At 37.2% G+C, this 22,598-nt stretch overlaps 1 protein-coding gene across 11 annotated transcripts in view; it reads left to right on the top strand.

Annotated features, from left to right (window-relative positions):
• The window catches only part of LOC117679058 (uncharacterized), a 135,958-nt gene that overhangs the window by 98,693 nt on the left and 14,667 nt on the right, over positions 1–22,598 (top strand). For 6 of the 11 annotated variants that reach the window (XR_015732146.1, XR_015732153.1, XR_015732154.1 and 3 more), the window contains 3 exons: positions 17,840–17,973; positions 18,446–18,605; positions 19,224–19,340. The exons of the other annotated variants lie outside the window; for them this stretch is intronic. The gene's annotated coding sequence lies outside the window, so the exon portion shown is untranslated. The remainder of the gene's footprint in view (positions 1–17,839; positions 17,974–18,445; positions 18,606–19,223; positions 19,341–22,598) is intronic. 11 annotated transcript variants of the gene reach the window in all.

Raw genomic sequence — 22,598 nt, 5'->3', positions numbered from 1 at the left:
ATAAAATCACACAAACACATTTGTGAAGGTATCAGGAGTTGCCTTAAGAAGACTTCAAGCCTTTGCTTCTAACAGCTCTGGCAAGATTTTATGCCCTCATCACCAGATGATTAGGCTATTGTAAAATGCTCTAAATGGATTACTTTTGAAGTCTATCTGGAAGCTGCAATTGGTAGTGGAACATATGCTGGGAAAATCAACTTCTAGGAGCACATTACACTGTGCTTAGACGCTGTGTTGATTACCAATAGACTTCTTCATGCAAGTCAAAATGCCGGTATTAATTAAACTATGATTTAACATTAGATACCTCCAGGCAGCAATTTCCAGATATAACTGGCCATTTAATACATACATCATGAGAAAATAGCTTGGGAAGATTAGAAGGACTGAAGTCATTTTTCTGTAATGTGTCCAACAATGGGCAATGGCTTCCCTCTGAATATCAGGCTTATCTCCATATAAACATTAAAACTGAATTGTTCCAGAGGTCTTTGGTGGTTGATATTTAATAGTATTGATTAATTTTGTTGTAAACTGTTATGAATCTGCATGGAGATGGTGGTATATAAGTAAACTAAAATAAAGATAACAGATTTTTCTAGAGACTCTAACTTTAGAATTAGGGCTAGAAATGCTCTGTCCAAAGCAAGATATTAGTAACAACATTTATTCTGAGTATTTAATAAGTAATATCCTTTACCATGAATAGCTTATGGTATATATTAGAGTCTTATTTTTTTCCCTAGTGTTTTCCTGCAAACGCAGGGTTTCCACTTTTTAAAAAAATGAACCGAATGTTGATCCATTGGTTGAGACAGAAATTGACTGACTGGCTTGTTACGTGGCCAAGATCATGGTTAATATTAGTAGGCAATGATTTATTGCTATTGGCATTGGGCATTGGGCAGCCTGAAGAAAAAAGAAAGAAAGAAAGAAAGAAAGAAAGAAAGAAAGAAAGAAAGAAAAGAAAGAAAGAAAGAAAGAAAGAAAGAAAGAAAGAAAGAAAGAAAGAAGCTTCTTTCACAAGTCAACTTTTGGTTAACATGAGATAGCTTAGAAATGATAAAAGCACTTACAGTTTATAAATCTTTGGACATATTATATAAATGAATTGAGCAATTGTTCTAGTCTCCAGACACTGACAAAGAAACATGATTTCAGCAGGGAATACACAAGTTCAGAGCTCCTTGACTGCTTGTTCACTTAATGCCAAACCATATTAATTTCCCCCCATTATCCATAGTTTATCATGACTTTGCTAGGTAGCCCTTCTTTTGTCCTTTCTTGATAAAATTAGCTGAAGCTTCATGTATCATAAGAGTTGACAAGACATCCTTTCCATGCTCTTATAGAATAACATGAGAAAGAAAAGGTTATGCCTTTTCCTGACCAAAAAATGGATGAGTTACCATCCCTGAGAGACCTGTTATAAGAAAAGTCATGGAATGAGCTCTCAATTCAGATGTTATACCAGAAACATGAAGTTTAAATTTTCAGGCTACTGTGTATTGTTTTCCATCTCCTTCCAATTATTTTATAATAACATATCCTGATAAAATAACCAGTGGCCATTGCTAACTAGGGATAATGAGCACTCCGTACGGAAAACACTAAGTTGAGGAATATTTTTTAGTTAGAACATAATATGTGTGTATGTGAAGTGGATTTTTATGTTTTAATTTCATTGTCATTTTGTTATCATTGCACTTCAAATGTCCAAATAATATCCTCCTTACATGGCTCCACAAGGAAACATTCTCTAATAGTGGTGCTGTGCTTTCCCCCCACAAAGGTAAAAATGTGATCCTCCATTATCTTATGAAGCTTTTTGGTGTAAACTGAAAAAAAACAACAACATCCAAACATTGATGGAAGCCAAATACATCATACACTAGCTTTTTGGGAAGAAAACAGCAACAATCATCGTTATGTGTTGTGATATAGAGTAGCTGGATAACAGGATTGTAAATTATAAAACTTTCCTGACATAACAGTCACTATGAATTCATTTATTTAATTGTTGGAAGAAGAGTTTTTCTACAACAGCATCAATTTCACCATAAGTAAAGCAGCAGTGAAATGCACTTACCTTCATTACCGGTTCAGGAATGTGAGCGCATGCACGTGCTTCCTCTGCGCATGCACAGAGGGTCATAAACAGGACATAATGACGTCCCGGTGCATGGGAGGAGCTTCCCGCTGCCGGTGCTACAGGTTCTGGATAGATCTGGCCGGATTTCACCGCTGAAGTAAAGAGAAGCAACCATAGTCAGGAGTCAATTTTGGAAAGATTGGCAGTGGTTCTAATTGTTTTGAGCAGTCACATTTGAAATTTTCAGAAAGAATCACATACACCACAACAAAGTTGATGCAGTTAACCCATTTGTACCTATAATTCTTTCTGCCTTTCAGGATTATTTTCTCAAAATTTGTCTCCTTGCTCCACATTTCCTGAAGTCTATATCCACTGGCCCAAATTCAGGAATTATTTTTGGGCTTAGTCCATGGAAACCTGTTATTAAAGTTTTGCACTTAGCAGAGCAGTTATGCCCAACAGACACATTTTTCCTGTTTGTCCAGGCAGTCAAAAGAAAAGCTCAGAGCATCTCTGATAGGGATTGGAGTTGGCAAGTAGTGGCAAAATTGAAGGATTGCACTTTCCCACAGCCAGCCTGTCCAAGAAAAAAAGGAAAAAGGAGACTGTTTTTGCTGCTATGGTATTGAAAATATTGGGATTTAAGCTTATAATGAAGAATGTAATTTCCATTGATTATTTTAATATTATTACCTCAAATAATAGTCTTGCCACATTTTTGCACGTGCATATGTATGTCTATGTAGATCATTGATCACAACAATGTATCATATCAATGAAGTTCCAAGCTGAAATTTGGCCAGTGAGTTAGGATTACAGCAGATGGTTCATACTAGTAAAGACTTTAAAATACCAGATTAGCAATATTAGTGGGGAATGAGAACTTTAAGCACTTGTACTTTCATCCCCCTCTCCGATACTCAAGCTATTCCTCCTTATGTCTTTGGTTCTCAGAGTAAAGCAACCAGGACTACGTTTTCTTACCTTTTATTATCGAAAAATGCCATCCAGCTCAAGGGAATTCTTTATATGGAAGATTTCCCCCCGTCCTATCTATCTTATATTTGAAAACAACTATATTTCTCAAGGGTTTCAGTTTAGCTTTAGTTAAACTATATTTTTAGAGCAGATTCTTGAAGTTGTGATAACAAGATGATAAGAAAGGTTAATCCTGTTTGAAAGTTTAGGGGTCGTGACATTGAAAAGTTTGACATCCCAGTTTTATACATGGTTCTGGATTCAGCTTTTTAAAAGTTGCCTTGATTAGTAAGTACTTTGCTATTTCTTATTTTCAAAAACCAGCATAACCATTTTTTGGGGGGAAATTGGTTATTGTCCAGTGTGGAGAACAACTCTGCCTAAAATACTTACTGCTTTCTCTTTCTTCTAGGCAGACATGTTCATACTCTTTTTTAAAAAAAACTTTCACATACACTTTCTGCCTTTTCTCCTCATCTTGCATTACTTCCTATCCCTTCCAATATTCTCACCTCAGTTCTACCCACCTCAGTTCTGGTTAACACACTGTAAACACTTTGAAGTGAAATTGATGAATTTAAGATCATGGGCCCAAATTCTTTTTTAATCACCTCGTTATAAAGTGAGAGATGGTTTTCTCAAAGTGAAAAAAAGAAAGGAAAAAGCAAAAGCAAAAAGTTAAACTTGTATATGAGTGCACACATACACATAAACACACACACACACACACACACACACACACACACACACACACACACAGAACTTTTAATAATTCGTTGGTTGTATACAAAGAGGTTAAACATGATAGTTAATTTCCTTACTGCAATCAAATCCAAGGATTAGCAACAATAGAGATTCTGTTTTATTTGCATTTAATTTGTACCTTCACACTATTATCTCCTATGTTTTACTTTCAGGAAATGTGGTCTCAGGCTATTATAACCACATTTCATGCTGCTGTTGCACTGTTATTTGAGCTCCAAGGCAGGAAACAATGTACTGAAAAATAAAGCTGGCATAGCTTATTGTAATTAGTATACGTTTGTGTCTGCATACACATACAGAAAAAAACCATACGTATGCTTGCAAATGTTTTCTACCCTGCTCAGATACTTGCAGACATAGCCTTCAGTGATCTGTAGTTATGCTGAACTACACAGAAGGGCCTGCTAGATGCACTGGGCTAGCCTAGAATCCCTTATAATACATAGTCAGCATAGCCAATTGGGCATCAATCTCAGGAGTTGTACCAGTTCATTTATACTGTACCTTGAGTACAGCTTGAGGAAAGCTGCCATTAAGTCAACTATTTTGAGATATATGATAAGATGATTATAATAGGATATTGTCATTTTTTACTGTGAGCACACTGGTAAACATTAAAAATGAAATTCTGTTGCCTGCTCTCAAAAGAAAGTATATATCTACCCATGCTCTATATATACACATGCTATATGAATAAATATATATACCTACATCCATAACACACACACACACACACACACACACACACACGTGTGTGTGTGTCAGGGGTGAAATGCTCCCGGTTCGGACCGGTTCAGGCGATTAGGTAGCGATGGCGGCAGGCAGTTCGGAGAACCGGTAGCAAAAATCCCTGCCCCTGCCCCCCATGCCCAGCTGAGCCGTGTGATCATCAGAGCCTTTTTTCTTTTTAAATGGCTCTGACGAGCCAAGCTCTGACGATCCCAGCTGAGTTGCCTGCTAACCGGTAGCAAAAATCCCTCCCCCCCCCAGCCTCCAGCTTGCTTACCTTAGCTGCTGGTCGCAACGCCTGCCTTGCTTCGCTTGCTGTAATACCTGCAATCCATTGCATCAGCAAGCAACTGAATCTCCCTGCCTGCAATCAGGCTCATCAGTGAACAGCTCTATCTACCTGCCTGCCTTCTTGCCTTGGCAACTTTAAGACTTGTGGACTTCAACTCCCAGCAAAGCTGGCTGAGGAATTCTGGGAGTTGAAGTCCACAAGTCTTAAAGTTGCCAAGGTTGGAGACCCCTGTTCTATTGGGTAAGTTTTTTTCCCCTTTGGGAGCTTTAAAAGAAATAGTTAATTGGGTTTTTTTTTAGTTGTTCTTTTTTCAGACCTAGCCATTTAAAGTTTAGGAAGTTTTAAATTTAGCTGTTTTTATATAAAAATAAAATAAAATTAAAATAAAATAATATTTGTGCAGCTTTCTGAGATTTAATCTCACAAAGCTATATGTGGAATTTTGTATGTGTAAAGTGTGAAAGTTGGTTTTTTGGGCTTTTTGTGGTTGTGTGAGGTTCCTGCTTGTTGCAGGGGCCATTTTGGGTTTAGCACAGCTGCTTTTACATTGTGGGTGAGCCAGTTGTGTTGTGTTGTGTTGTGTGTGTGTAAAGTGTGAAAGTTGTTTTTTTGGGCTTTTTGTGGCTGTGTGAGGTCCTGCTTGTTGCAGGGGCCATTTTGGGTCTAGCACAGCTGCTTTTACATTATGGGTGAGCCAGTTGTGTTATGTTGTGTTTTGTAGGTTAAAAAAGGGCAAAGAAATGACATTAACTTGGCCATGCCCACCCAGTCACCTTACCACCAAGCCACGCCCACCAATTAAGCCACGCCCACAGAACCGGTAGCAAATTTTTTTAGATTTCACCCCTGGTGTGTGTATGTGTGTGTCTTATCTTATCATCCTATCCTATCCTATCCTATCCTATCCTATCCTATCCTATCCTATCCTATCCTATCCTATCCTATCCTATCCTATCCTATCACTGTCCATTTTGGACAAACTTGAGAATTCACACGGTTGACATTTGACACTGTATGGAACAAAACTGTGACTGAATCTAGATGTTCTGCTTTGGATACCATGAAGCTCCTCCCAGAAGGTAACAAGGCAAACAGATCATGAAAAGGATATGTAATGTTCCTGACAATACTGCGGAACCTGCTCAAGCATTGCTTACATGCTATGTCCTGGATAAAAGAAAGTGAACTACCAATGATCTTTTCTGCTATCCTCACCATTTTCTGTACTACCTTCCTGTCCGAAGCATTATGCTTCGAAACCAGACACTATTAGCAATAGCACTTAGACTTATATACTGCTTCACAGTGCTTTACAGCCTTCTCTAAGTGGTTCACAGAGTCATCATATTGCCGCCAACAATCTGGGTCCTCATTTTACTAACCTCGGAAGGATGGAAGGCTGAGTCAACCTTGAGCCTGGTGAGTTTCGAACTGCCAAATTGCAGTCAGCCGGCAGTCAGAAGAAATAGCCTGAAGTACTGCATTCTAACCACTGCACCATATGAAAGGATACTCTCCATCATACCTCTATAGAAAGTGGTAAGGACCGGGAAAGGAAGATGTAGGCACTGTTGTGCCTGCTTCACCAGTGTCTCACTGTTGAGCGACCAAGCTCTATTATGTCTTTATAAAGAGTTATATCAACAAAAAATGGATGGGAAAAGTAAATCATACACTTTGCTTGGATTTTGGATTTTTGACACTACAGTTAGTCCTTGATTTATGACCACAGTTGAGCCCAACATTTCTATTGTTAACAGACATTTGTTAAGTGAGTTTTGCCCCATTTTATGACCTTTCTTGCCACAGTTGTTAAATGAATCATTGCAGTTGATAAGTTAGTGACCCGGTTGTTAACTGATTCTGGCTTCCCCATTGACTTTGTTTGTCAGAAGGTTGCAAAAGGTGACCTTGGGTCACAGCAACGGTCGTAAATATGAAACAGTTGCCAAGCATCTGAATTTTGTTCACATGATCATGGGGATGCTGCAAAGGTCATAACTGTGAAAAACAGTCATAAGTCACTATTTCAGTGCTGTTGTAAGTTTGAGCAATGACTAAATGAACTGTTGTAAGCAAAGGACTACTGTATAGACTATAATAGTGATGGCTAACCTTTTTGCCATCACGTGCCAAGAGCGTGCCCACACCCATAATTCTATGTGCCCTGTCCCCTCCATGCATGCACATGTGACCCCCCTGTGGTCGCTCCGCTTTTGGCACACAATATCATAGTGGGCCTGGTAGGCCCGTTTTTCGCCCTCCCCAGGCTCCAGAGCCTTTCTAGGAACCTGGGGTGGGTGAAAATGGCCTTCCCCACCCCACAGAGGCCCTCTGGCCTGTTTACTTCCGGTGGGCCCGGAAGGCCCCAAAATCAGCTGGCATGCACCGGAGCTGACCTCGTGTGCCCACTGATATGGCTCTGTGTGCTACCTGTGGCACACATGCCATAGGTTTGCCATCACAGGACTATAGTATCTTCCTGGATTGCTTGGTGAAACTTGGAGGGGACTTTTTAAAAGGGTACCAAAAAAATCTCTTAATGATCCCCAGATTCACGAGGTCCACTTGTGAAGCTCACTGAATAAGGTCTTCTCCTATGTTGCTCCCATCAAATACAACCCCTTGAGAAATGCAGCTAACCCTACAGTAATTCTTTCTGCTTTCAGAAAAGGAATCAAGACATTCCTATTCAGTCATACTTTCTCAATCGGTGTTCCATATGGAGTTTAATTGTATTATGAGTTTTTAAGTTTTATTTTTATCGTTAACACTTTGAAAATCCAATGGCTAGAAAAAAGAATGTACATATCCCCCACACAGATAATTAATAGGGATAATAATTGCTATATTTTTTTACTGAGATAGTTCAGAGTTCCTTTGTCCAAGAAGTCTCTTTTTCTGTTCACATTTTTCTTTTCCTGTTTGGTTTTTATCCAGCAAATCCCATCTGAGGAACAAGGCAACAAAAATGCAATTTCACTTCTGAAAAAGGTATCAATTTTCACATTTTCAGTAAGGGAAATATAACCTGCTTATTTTTTAAACATTTTGTCTTGAAAAAAAAAAAAAAGAAAACTGAAAAGAAAGGCTTGGTGAAGCAGCCGATGCTTCAACAGTTCTTTATTGCTATCTAGCTTTGCAGTATAGAGAAACAAAACAAGAATGTGTTTAATGCCAAATCATTTTTTTAAAAAACAGTTTCTGTGAATATTTCATTGCTTGCTAAGCAGGAACGAACTGGTAGGGAGATTTGGCTGGATTGAGAATAAAAGTCTGATCCAGTTTTTCCTTTAAAAAAGTTTGTGTACATTCATTCTTTTATAGCCTTTCATACATATTACTGTACACAAAAACAAAAACGAAACCCTGCAATTCATTTTGTACATTGCTGTGCTTTGTGGCACAGAATTTACAAACTTAAATCATTCTGAACCAGGCTGATTGGTAGAGAACTCAGCTCATTTCTAATACCTAGGTGTCCGCAGCTGAAGTCAGCATTGGAACAAGAAAGAAATCTATCAATGATTCTATTGTTCTTTAAAAAATTGTTGCTAGAAATGTCACCCTGGTGACACTGCTTGGTTGTTTTGCATAGCAGGACTGCTAAAAAAAAACAAACCACCCAGTTCTAGCTCTTCTCATTCCCAGTCCCCTGATAGGAGAGTTTATATATGGCATTGTTGACTCATAATTCTGATTTTCATAACATGATTTTATGAAGTTGCTCAAAATCAGAAACTCTTTTAAAGGAATCTTAGCTGCTTTGAAACAGCTAACGAACATATTGGTATATTTTAGGGAATGTACCATTTGATATAATTAGAGGTAAGCAGATCTGACTATATCCAGGGGAAAAAAAAATCTCAAGACAACTGCTTTGCAGGCTATTAGTGCTTAATTTTTGAGCATTCAGACCTAGCACATCTTAATTTCTAGAGAATAAATTCAATTGAACTTGCTCTCCAGTTATGCAAAAATTGCTCAGATAAAAACCAAGTGGACACCAATGTAATGAATGTGGTTATTAAATTGTTTCAATTGAAAGAACCCTTTTCTTACACCATCATAATGGGAACTATTTATCCCCACTGATCGGCCTGTCTTTTTCTACTGAGGACTCTTTGATCTTGAAGCATATTGCAGTAGTGTGTCCTATTGAAAAGCAAAACTGGGGCAATTTTAATGCTTTTGTACCTCACCAGTGCTCTATTTTTTCCACTGTTTAAAAATAGCTGTTAATTATAAGTGCAGTTTAAATGTCTCGAGTGACCCAGAAATACAGGTTGGGATGAGACAGATTGTATTTCTCATGGAAAACAAATGTACTTTTTCAGAAAATAGTCTGAAAATTTGAAAACGTGTTTTCCTTTCAGGTTGACGAATGGGCTACAGAACCAACTGTGTTGTGAACTGATAAATCTTGTTTATATGGATGAATGAAAAACCCCTTTATACCTTAAAATATGGGTGCATGTGATTGATCAGTTATGGGTTTTTGCCTTGTGAATTTAGATTTAAGGGATTAAAGTTTCAACCTTTCATGTCTCTTCATGATATAATAAGCTTTTGTGTTTTAGTATAGATTATTATTTGGTGATCAGAAAGAAGGCACTTCACTTTGGATTGATTTTGAGACTGTGATTTAGTTCAAATCTAAACTTGAATATCTATAACTCCTGCTGATTATAACAGGAAATCAGGAAATGAATATAACAATTTTTCTGTTTGACAAGATTTTGCACCATCAAGTTGATGTTGACTCTTACCCACCACATTGGGAATTCCCAGCCTGATCCTTCCAATGGTTGACCACTGCTTCTATAATTGAGCATATTCTTTTCCTGCCAATTTTTTTGGTCAAAGGTTATAATTACAATAGCAAAAATTCTAACTAAATAAGGATAGAAAAATAGAAAAGATAAATAATAATGGGAATATATATATATATATATATATATATATATATATATATATATATATATATATATATATATATATATATATATATATATATATAGAAGTGATTTCCAACCTTCATCACTACAGTATAAACAATTTTAGTATTTCACCTCCTTTTAAATTACAATAAATGATCTTTTATTTCCATACCCCTTCTCTTATCTGTAAACATATCCCTAAAGCATTGTCATTTCAGTGCTGGTATCAGCAAAAGTCCATTAAGGATTATCAGAATAGAATAACAAAGTTGGAAGGGACCTTGGAGGTCTTCTAGTCCAACCCCCTGCCCAGACAGGAAACCCTACACCACTTCAGACAAATGGTTATCCAACATCTTCTTAAAAATTTCCAGTGTTGGGGCATTCACAACTTCTGCAGGCAAGTTGTTCCACTTATTAACTGTTCTAACTGTAAGGAAATTTTTCCTTAGTTCTAAATTGCTTCTCTTCTTGATTAGTTTCCACCCATTGCTTCTTGTTCTACCCTCAGGTGCTTTGAAGAATAGTTTGACTCCCTCTTCTTTGTGGCAACCCCTGAGATATTGGAACACTGCTATCATGTCTACCCTAGTCCTTCTCTTCATTAAACTAGACATACCCAGTTCCTGCCACCGTTCTTCATATGTTTTAGCCTCCACTCCCCTAATCATCTTTGTTGTTCTTCTCTGCACTCTTTCTAGAGTCTCAACATCTTTTTTACATCGTGGTGACCAAAAGTGAATGTGTATTCCAAGTGTGGCCTTACAAGGCATTATAAGTGGTATTAACGCTTCATGTGATCTTGATTCTATCCCTCTGTTAATGCAGCCCAGAACTGTGTTGGCTTTTTTGGCAGCTGCTGCACACTGCTGGCTCATATCTAAATGGTTGTCCACTAGGACTCCGAGATCCCTCTCACAATTACTAGTATTGAGCAAGGTACCACATATACAGTACCTGTGCATTTTGTTTTTCTTCCCTAAATGTAGAACCTTGCTTTTTTCACTGTTGAATTTCATTTTGTTAGATAGCGCCCAATGTTCAAGTCTGTCAAGATCCTTCTGTATCTTGAGCCTATCTTCTGGAGTGTTGGATATTCCTGCCAGCTTGGTGACATCTGCAAATCTGATGAGTTCCCCATCTATCCCCTCGTCCAAGTCATTGATGAAGATGTTGAAGAGCACTGGGCCTAAAACAGAGCCCTGGAGTACTCCACTGCATACTTCCCTCCATGTAGATGCAGTTTTCCTTTTGTGTAAAGACAGATGCAAAAAATGAGTTAAGTAGTTCTGCTTCCTTCCTGTTGCTTGTCACCTTCTTGCCACTTTCTCCCAGCAAAGGGCCAATTGTTTCCTTGACTTTTTTCTTGTTTTTAATATGTTGGAAGAAGCTTTTTTTTTTTATTTTAGTCGCAAGCCTTTGTTCATTGTGAGCTTTAGCTTTCCTCACTTCATCTTTACAGGCTGGGGCTATTTGCTGATATTCTGCCTTAGTTATTTGCCCCTCTTTCCACTTTTTATACTTGTCCTTTTTGTCTTTCAATTTGTTAGAGAGTTCTTTATGCAGCCATGTTGGTTTCTTTTGAGATTTATTATTTTTCTTCTTCATTGGTATTGTGCTAGACTGGGCTTTTATAATCTCACTTTTCAAAATTTCCCAAGCTTCTTGAGTTGTTTTCCCATTGAGGATTCTCATCCATGGAATCCTTCTCAAGCTCTCTCTAAGTTTATTGAAATTAGCTCTCTTAAAGTCCAAGACTCTAGTTTGTTCTACTACTTGTGTTTGCATAATGTTGAATTCCAATATTGTGTGATCACTTGCCTACAAGGTTCCTGTAGCTTCAACACCTTCTATCATTTCATCTCTATTAGTGAGAATTAAGTCCAATATGGCTGATCCCCTTGTTCCCTTTTCTACTTTTTGTTGTCTTCTAGATTTGTTAGGAACCTGTTGGATCTTCCACTTGGTGCAGAGTTTGACTCCCAGTTGATGTCAGGATAGTTAATGGGATATTCTATTCAGTATGATTGTAAACTGATACCAGACTGCATTTAATGCAACCCAAAATTCAGCTAATGTGAGACTAGTGCATGCATAATTCAGGCTGGTGCATGCACAGTTGTGGTTTCAGATGCTGCTCATTCTTTGAGCAATCAATCGTTTGCTTAAGTAATCACTGGAACTTGTGACAGCATCGAAAATAAGTGATACTTATAACCACTTTTTATAGTTGTGGCCCTTGCAGTGTCCCTGAGGTTACATGAATACAATGCATGTGTTTGTTGATCGGCTCCCATTATGTCATCACTGCATCCCACATCATGTGATTGTCATTTGCTATCTCCACTGCCAGTTTGTGGCAGGATGTTGAGCACATGATGTCACACTTAAGGATATCATGGGATTCGCTTAATGATGGCAACTGGAAGTGTTGGAATTGCTGTGGCTATTTGGTCCTATTACTTGATATTGCGCTTTATGATTGCTACATAAGTTACAGTCCCAATTACTGTGGTTAAGTGAAGGCTACCTGAAGATCAAACTTTGATGAACTGAATGGCATAAAAGTGATCATAGCAATGTTGCAATAGGATTGGCTGTCTTTGCTGTTATAATTGATCTCTTTCAACTCTTTCTAGCAATAATATAGCAAATTTGATTCCTGTGTATCCATCTGGTGATAGCCATTTATACAACCATTATGCTGGTTGTTTGAAGCCTGTATTGCAATGAAAACATAATTGGATTGGCAGAAATTAATAGTTATTCTCTTGCTTCATTCAGTGTTCTAGGTCAGTGGTTCTCAACCTTTTCTTCACCATAGGCACCCTTTAAATACCTGTTGTTGCCACAGAACATGGCCACAGACCCCGAAGACTCAATTCACGATTTAAATAATAATATTTCTTCAAGCCTTTGGAGTCCCCCTGTGACATCGTGGTCCCCTAAGGGGCTGCTGACCACAGGTTGAGAACCACTGTCCTAGGCCAACTTTATTTTTATCCTTAAAATCTCTAATTTTGGCATTCCAATCTCTAACCACCAATAGCACAGTTTTGTTTGCATGTTCTGACAATTTCAAATTTAACTTGATCATAAAATTCATCAAATGCCTCTTGTTATGCATGAGTGGTTGGAACATAATCTTAGATAATCATCAAATCAAAGGGTTGTCTGCCTTTATTAACATAATTAATAACATAATTAATGTTATTTGATTATTGATTGCCTTATAGCCAAGTATTGTTCTTGCTTTACTCTTCCCTACTATGAAAGCAATGGTGTATCTTTTTTTTTTGTTTTTCATGTCCTGAATAGTAAATAATGTGATCTTTTGACTGAAAATGTCTAATTCCTGTTATCTCAATTTACTGATGTCAATGTTTAGTCAATTTATTTCATCTTTCCCGGTTAAGCTTTTCAATGTTTATGCTTCTTACATTCTATGTTCCCACTCTAATTATGTCTTAGCACCTTCAGATCCTTCTGTGCTTGCATGTCAACATCAGCAACTAGATATCCTGAAGGCATTAATTTAACCAGGTCATAAATGCCATTAGTATTCTGAAAGATTCTCAGCTCTTTCTCAGTAGCATATTGAGTGCTATCTGATCTGAAGGACCCATCATCTGGCACTATATCGTTAATCATTTTATATTTTCTATCCATGTGGGCTTTCAGTAAAAATACAAAAATGGTTTACCATTGTCTTCTTCCACACAATATGAAGGGATGCCTTTGAATTTGTCATTAAATTATAATTATAGCGACACCTCAAGAGGGCTAGGTAATTTTTATTGCAAACTTAGTGAGGCAAAGTAAGCCATACAGTACAATGTGACAGCTAAAGGGTCATCTCTAAAAGGGCACCTATGAGAGAGATAGGTTGAAATTCTATTACAGATAGTTGGGTTCTCTAAGGTACAAAGGGACATAAATATTCTGTAGCTTGGCTTGATATAAGGCTGAAAAGGCTGTGGAATGATCCTATATGTTGATAATTTTCTCATTAAGCTGCATAACTTAGCTACTTTGTAATATTTGCATGTAGTTATAATGTTGGAGACAGAATTGAATTGCTTAGGGTAATTTAGTAAGGCTGTTAGCTAGTGCGTACTTATTCAGGAGTAAACTTCACAGAACACAGCTGTATCTGTTTCTGTATAAGCAGGCAGAGGCTTAAAATGCATCTTTGTTTTACAATTCAATTGTCCACTTTCCCCACTAACTTAATTAGTTTTGTCATTTGATAAGAATGGTAAGTTATCATAGTTTCCAGACAACATTTAACCAGAGGTGGGTTGCTGCCAGTTCGGACTAGTTCGGGCAAACTGTATGCCCCGGCACTATCCCGTCCTATATTGCCGTGTTTTTGAAGCCATGCACATGCGTGGAAGGCCGCGTGCATTCACATTTTTGGTGCTGGGCGAACGAGTTGTTACAACTGGCAGCAGCCCACCCCTGCATTTAACCTTGTTAAAGACATGAAGACCATTCACCATAAAATAGCTAAAAATGTGTGATAGCTGAATAAAATATAATTGAATCAGCATTTTTGCTTGCTCCTCAGTAAGAACTTTTTATGCGTATGAAACAGAAAACGAAGATTTCACATTTTACTGAAACAGACATCTCATGAGTTAAAAGTAAGATCCATGGAACAATTGTGATTAAATTCTACCAACTATCTTAGCAATATCCAGGATTCTAGGATGCCTAATTAACTAGTCAACATGATTTATAGAGCTAGAACTACCCAAGATTCAGACCCAAATGCCAAGGCAAACATATCTGGAAAACTGCCCGTTGGCAATATAAGACTAGACTTGGCCAAAATTACTGTTAGAGCTTTTTGGGTACAGCTCCCAAACCATTAGCTAAGAGAGGAAATAAGAATGGCTTGGTATCTAAAAGGATGATAAAAAGAGAGGAGGTATTTGTGAAGGTGAAGATATGGTTGGCTAAGAGGTAACGTTCCATAGTGTTAATTGGGGAAGATTATGGTTGGAATAGGAAATATCACTAAGCTAATGAAGATAAAAAGAAAGAAGCTTCTTTGGAAGTTAAACATTTCAAGGTGGAATGTACTTCCTGGCCAAAAAATAACAATGTGCAGATAATTAAAGGAAAAAGCTAGCAGGCCTGTGAAGAAAAAACTACAAAACAGACTTTAAAAACCATAAGCACATAATGCAGCATATTGTAAATGACAGTGAACAGGAAAAGGAGGAGAAAAACTTCCACACAGTTTGCAGATAGCAAATCAGTTACCTTATCTCAGGAAACAGCTTGTTAATAATATCTTAAATAGATATTTTATTATAGTGTACAGGGCATAGAAGTATGCTTAAAATCTGAACCAAATGGCTTTGGTAGATTTACTTAAAACCTTGTTCTCCTCCCTTCCCCAAGCTCCAACAACACCACCATCATCTACCACTGCAAAAAAAACTTTCCTTCCTTCCTACTCACCTACCAGCCAATCTCCTTCCTTTCCTTCCTCTTTAAATTCTATTTAAACATACAGAGACTCTCTCTTTCTCTCTCTCAGTTAAAGGCACCATGTAAGAAAGTGCCAGACTGTTAAGTTCTACTTCTGCTTTAGGCAGCTTGTGAATTTGGGGTAATCACCTTCTCTGTCCTAGGAAGAAGGAAATATCAAACTACTTTTAAAAAATGTCCAGCAAAACTTCAAGGACTAGTTGTCAGGAATTAAGGCTGACTCAAAAACTATCTACATATATGCATTTTTCTGACAACGAAGAATAGGTTTTGCTTATTGCTCCAGTAAAAATGTACACTAGTTTTAGAACATTTCGTTAAAGCAAAGCTATCATCTTTCAAATGTGAAAGTATTCTGTGATTGTGTCCTGATTTTCTGGTAATCAAAACTTTGTTGTGAGAATAAGAGATCCTCTCACATATGGAAGTAAATCAGGCAGGGAATACAGTCCTAGTTACAACATTTCATTTAGTGACCCATTCAAAGTTACATCAGCACTGAAAAAAGTGATGTGACTGTTTTTCATACTTTTGACTCTTGCAGCATTCCCATAGTCACATGATCAAAATTCAGATGCTTGTCAACTGATTCATATTCATGATGGCTACAGTGCCCTATGGTCATGTGATCAGTTTTTTCAAGCTTCCCACAAGCAAAGTCAGTGGGGAAGCCAGATTCATTTATCAACTAATTTAACTGCAGTGATTTAGCAACTGTGGCAAGAAAGGTTGTAAAATGGGGCAAAACTCACTTAACAACTGTGCAGCAACAGAAATTTTGGGCAAAACTGGGGTCATAAATCAAGGTCTTTCCTCTAAACATAAAATAACTATTGGATTCCTAAGGATAATCTTGCAAGAAAACTAGAGAGATTAGGAGTAGATCAGACAGTCACTGGGAAACAAGAGTGACTCGAAGGCATCCTTCCCTCACCAAAAAGTTTAGGATTAATGTAAAAAATCAAAATTTTTAAAAATCTCCTATATGTTGGGAAATTCTTGTCCAACATATACAACACAGTGATAGAATACTGAGTACAGAAATGAGGATTCACTTTTAAAAAAAAACACACAACACAATTGCTCTTGGTATGCAGACTGTTTGTAAGCTGTGAAACGGCTAAAAAAATGTACATGCAGCTGCACAGAAGCCAGTTACATTATCCATCACACTGGGTACATAGGTACCATCCAAGAGGATTACCAGATGAATGGGAAGAAGGGCATCTGTGAAATGTGAATGTTCATCAAGTCCTGAATGGACCAGGAGCTCCCTCCCCCTCAAGAAATAAAAGGAATTTTAGCCTCAGCTGAGGAGCAAGAGGCAGTGTGAGCTCTGGGCTTTTGTGTGCCGCAGCTTGAACTGTGATTGAAGGTGACTCAGCAAGCACAAACATGGCAAATTGTTGTGTCAAAGATGAGCCACATGGAGTCTGAGGATTAGAGGCCACAAAGAGGCCAAACGGAGACAGAGGATTAGAGCGTGAAAGACTCAAAAACCAGGGCAGTCAGGCAGATTCAAGATCCAGAGGTGTTTTCATAAACAGTGAAATGGCAGACATGAGCAGTGGATTAGTCACCATGTGGCTCCAATTGTTGCATGCCTCTAGATCATTTTTAATTGTTCACCTCAGCAACTTTATGATGCGTGGACTGACTCCCAGAATTCCATAGTCTGCCAGCCAGCATGCTGGCTGGGAATTTGGGCAGTTGGTATCTACCCATTGCTGGGTAGATTTAATATTGCTGGGACACAAACACTATTCTAGATTGAGAAGATTTAGGCCATTCCATCTGAAGTTTGTTAAACCAGTGTCCATCAAAATGTTTATAATTTCTATAAAATCATTTATAATACAAATTTGCAAATTTACCATAATTTTGAGGTGATTAAAATAAGAGCCACACTCTCAATAAAAGAGTATGTACTGTACAGATAGCAACTCTGACAAGATTTTTCAATAATTTTCAGCTTTGAAGTTACTCAAGACTTGGTTAGAATTCACTTTCTGGACATACTACTGCTGAAAATATTGCAAAATATACTGAAAATATCACTAAGATTTAGGATTCAGCCTAGAGAGGTGTTTTGTGTCAGATGATACCTCAGAAATGATTGGCAAGCACAATGAAATTCTGAAGCTACTAAAGAAGAAATAAAATGAACAGAAAATATATGATGTTGGTTCCACATTTAGCATAGCTAGGAGCGAGATATAGGGCAAAGACTGTCTCTTTTGATCTACCAATTTTCTGTAGATCTCTATGAAATAAGTTCCAACAGTAAAGAATTTCTCAAAAAAAGCATTTCATTCTGACATACAGTTAGGAAAGTTCTTAGGTTTGCTGAAATTCAGTGATTAAGCATCACTGATCACACCTGAAAGGATCCTAAATATTTGACATGACCTTAAATGTCATTTTGTATGTCATTATGTTATATGCTGGCGGGTTCAAGAAAATTGATCCCTCTAAGACCAAAATATCTCTTTGCAATGGGTCTTTTATATTTTTTCTTATTATTATTCATTCCAGATTGGTCAATCTAATAAAAGATGCTGCAGATTGGTTGAACAACATACAGTATTAATTACACTTATCCTGATTTATAATTGGATAATTCCTCAGGCCATCCATACTTTTCTAAGAATGCTGTCTTGTGCATCCTGGTAAGTCCTTTAGGTCCATCTGTAAGAAGAAATTGGATGCTTCATATCTGTTGATTTTGGCAATTAGAAGTGAAACTCTGACATATTTAATTATTTCAGTGGATGAATCTTTTGAAATTGCCTAGTTGCATGCTGAAACAAGGAAATTTTTACCAGACTATCCTAATTTGTATGACGCAAAAATTGCCAATCATTCAATACTGTTGGCAATAACTGTATCTGAAAAAAAGAGCTATAAATTGAGATTCTTTAAAATAATTTCCTAATACATTATAACAGAGCTGCCAAAAAAATTAATTGTGTAAAGTTCATGTTCAGCTACTGTTTAACAGCTCTACCCAGTCTGGAGCTAAAAATGAAGATTGTCAGGTTGTCATCAGTTCAAACTGCCAGAACCAGCTGTTGGGTAACCAAAGATATAGTACTTTGTGTTTTCTTCTTTTGTGAAGTATTGCTTATTCTTTATTGTCAGGTTTCCTGGGAAGGTTAGACATTTCTTAGGGAAGAAAAGAAGGACACACTGGAGCATAATCAAAATACAGAGATATTAGAAACAGTTTCTATGTATGGTGGCACCCAAAGCCAGAACATTCAAGAAATAAAAGTGCACTGAATGATCATTGGCTCCTGAGGTATATCCTGAAATCTGTTACATATGCAATATTTCAGTAAGGGGACAAACTTGATTGTAAGTCGTCTTCTTCTTCTTCTTCTTCTTCTTCTTCTTCTTCTTCTTCTTCTTCTTCTTCTTCTTCTTCTTCTTCTTCTTCTTCTTCTTCTTCTTCTTCTTCTTCTTCTTTTGTCATCAGACATTGGCGATCCTGTTGCCGATCCTATTTTTATCAATAGCCGCACGAAAAAGTGCTGCTGAGTTTTGTCCAAACCAGTCCCTTAGATTTTGAAGCCATGATGTTCTTCTTTTGCTTGTACCTCGTTTGCCTTCAATCTTTCCCTGGAGGATTAAGTGAAGTATGCTGTATTTTTGCAGGTGTCGCATCACATGTCCAAAATATTCTAACTTTTGCTTTTTAATGGTTTTGATGATTTTCCTTGGCTTTTCCAGGTGGCTTATCACTTCCACATTTCTGATTTTGTCAACCCAGTTTATGTATATGTAACAGCCATCTGTAAACCCACATTTCAAATGCTTCTAGTCTCTTCAAGTGGTTTTCTGTCAGAGACCAACTCTCTAGTCCATAGAGAAGGATAGAAAAGATGTAACATCTGACAAGCCTCATTTTCAATTTTAGGCTTATATTGTGACTGCAGAAGACCTTTTTCATTTTGAAGAATGCTGTTCGAGCTTTCTCTATCCTTGTCTTTACTTCAGTGGTCGTGTCACAGCTTTCATGTAAATTAGAACTGAGGTACGTGATCCTTTCAACTTTTTCTGAAATTTATGGGTGGTAAATTAATGGTAAGGCTTAGTAGTTCTTACTTCTTATTTATTACTTGAATATACTTCTTGATTTGAAAACTACTCTCATAGTTATTTATTTATTGTTACATTTATATCCTGCTTTTTCTTTGGATCTCAGAGTCTCCTTTTGGTTCTTCTCCCCTCTATAATAACCTAGTGAGTTATACTGAGAAAGAATAGTTGGCCCCAAACTTTACTTTTACTTTAACTTGCTTGAATCTTGCTAATCACACCAACAGGAAAACCTAAGCCATTATAAACTGGTTGAACTATATTTGCACAGGGCTGATAATATGTTTGTTCTCCAGGTGAGTTTTTAGTCTGTTGGTAAGAGAGTCAGCGCCACTGATGGCATTCTATTTTTCATTTTTCAGTAAGGACTTTGGGCCCCCTATTCATGGTTCAAGAAAATAATTTTAATAGAGAAAAGAAGTTGAGCTGATGTTCTTCCCTTTCTTTTTATCAGCACTGGGCCCAGTCAAGTAAAATATACATGTGGCACATCATCACTTTTTTTCTGCTTGGAAAATCTGGATTTCCTAGGTTTTTGCTACTTAATCCTATTCATATTTAAGTATGATAGAACTCTGCTATCTTGTGACTCTCATACTTTTTATTCTAGATCAGGATGAATTAGAATTAGAAACACAGCAATTCTGAGAAACAGAGTCATTTAAAAAAAATTAATCTGTAAATATGTGCTGGCTGCAAGATTTACAAAGCCAGGAATTTCTTTTCTTATGATGCATCTGTTATAGGAATTACTGACAGAGCACTTGTTTTTACAGTGCCTTTTACATAGCTTCAGGTTTATTATACCAACCTGGCTATGCACATGAGAGCCACGTGAAAGCAATTCTTCTGGCATAACACAAGAAAGAAAACTAGTTCCTCTATATTTATTAATGACTTTATTACTTCTGTAAACCTATGCCATAGTTTGTAAGATATTACAGCTTGTGTCATTGAGTAATATCATATGCATGAATGATCCATCTGTTCTGTCCCCGTCTCACACACGCACACAAACAGATAGTCAGGGGTTAAATAAAACTGGCAGACAACAAATTCTTTCGATAAGAGACTTGGCAGCAACCCAGTAGCTGCTTGCCAAGAACTTTAGTCATAGAGGGAGGGGTTGTTCCTCCGACAGATAAACCCAAACAAGATACACACAGTTCAAGAATTGTCAAGTCCAGTCCATATTAAATCCAAGGCAGATAACGTTGTTTCAAAGATACAATGTGACTTGCTAGTAGTTTGTTTTGTCCGTCACAGAGTCTGAATGGCCACTTCACCCCCTTTTATCCCCTGTGGGGTGTGGTCCAGTGACTCAGTTTAATCTCTGGCACGCCTCCTCTTCTGCTGCGTGCGCCCGTCTCTCCGATGCTGGCGTGGATCCAGCCAAGACTTATCTCCGTCACTGTTCGACTGCGAGGAGATACCTGGCTCCTGGCCAATCTCTTCTCCTACGGGAGACACCTGAGGCATTGCCAGAGAGGAGGGTCTGGAGAGGGAGGCCTGGCCAACTCCTCTCCTTCATGTTTGGAGCCTTCTCCTTCCCGATAACACCGGCTCAGGTAATGGAGCCACAACATCATCAGACATCTGAAACAGAGATAGAACTTTTGTATTAGCTCATATTTATCCAAGACAATAATTTATAGTGAATTCAGTTTATATGTGACACCAATCATTGCTAGCAACCAAGTAATCATGACATTCATGTGAGTGTATCATTTCTTGTAGTATGATATCTAAAAAAAACATGGCTACTTATTTAAATCTCCTTTCACTGTATAAAGCAAAATGGATTATATATATATATATATATATATATATATATATATATATATATATATATATATATATATATATATATATATATATATATATATATATATATATCTCAAGAATGTTGGAAATGCTTGTTTGCAGTTCATAATCAGCAGACAAATTATTATACCAGGGCCTTGTTTTCTTTAGTGAAATTTCTGGTCTTTTAATGCAGATATCATCCTGTTTTGATACAGAAATAAATATGTTTCAGTTTGCAAATGAAGAACACGATTAATATGATGCTGAAACAAAACAGTGCACTATATGTAAGTTGAATGAGCTTTATATGTCTCCTCTTGGTTATTCTGGAAGGGAGAAGAATGCTGTTACTTTAGCAACTGCAATAAAATATGGTACTTGTGTTCACAGCTGCTTCTGCATCATTGCCCATTGCCCAATCTCTTTCTATTCACATCTAGAATGTCTCCCAGAAGAAATAAATATCATCCTGTAGAATTCCTTCAGGAGGACCAGACATCAGTTAAATAGAATCTTTTACATTTCCAGAAACAGAATCTTCATGTTGCTGTCATTTCATTTTTACTAAAATATCAAGAGAATGAGCAGTCTTACAGCGTTTTAATAGGGACTACGCAGAAAGGCAATTTCTTTCAGAATTTCAATGAGCTATAGGCCAACATAATCTGTAGAGGTTGGAGGGCTGAATATAAACAGAGTACATATTTTAAATACAATTTTGAAGAATATCCCCCATCTATTTCTATATTTTGCGAGTTCCATAAAGCAAATTCTAATTCTTTTCTCTGTTGGAGCCATACTAAGAATGTGTTTTGATCATGATATTCTGTCATGGTGAGATACCCCATTATTGTTGTATGTTTTATAGCCATCTTAATTTGTCTTAAAACCCAACAGATGTATTTGATAGAGATGGGAAATATAAAGCACCTATGATTAAAGGGCAGTTTAGCTTCATGGCCACAAATTAAACTCTCTGTGTAGGAAAATATTAGAAGCTGCCTTATGCCAAATCAGTTTGTTTCTTTTCTTCAGTATTGTCCATCTTGACTGGCACTAATTTTCTTGACTCGTCAACAGTATTTCTTCTCAACCCAAGACCTGCTCCAAAGAAAATTTCTGACTTAAAATGCAAAACTTCTTACAATCATAATTGTAACAGGTTTTGATAAACAGTCAAATTCCAAAACTTTGGCATATAGTTAACACATTACATAAACCTTTGAAGATTTTCCTATAAATGTAGTCATATATGCTAATACACTATCCCAAAAAGATACCAAATAATCACACAAACATTTCATTAACATATTTAATGTGATCTGCAACAATGTATAATATTATCAGTTTGGTGAACTACTGCTATTGCTTTCGTCAAGAGTTTCTG

The sequence above is a fragment of the Pantherophis guttatus genome, chromosome 2 (genome assembly GCF_059756535.1).
Source record: "Pantherophis guttatus breed Tessera chromosome 2, ASM5975653v1, whole genome shotgun sequence".
Lineage (NCBI taxonomy): Eukaryota > Metazoa > Chordata > Lepidosauria > Squamata > Colubridae > Pantherophis > Pantherophis guttatus.
The sequence above is the reverse complement of the archived record's forward strand: the minus strand, read 5'-3'. Positions and strand labels throughout refer to the sequence as shown.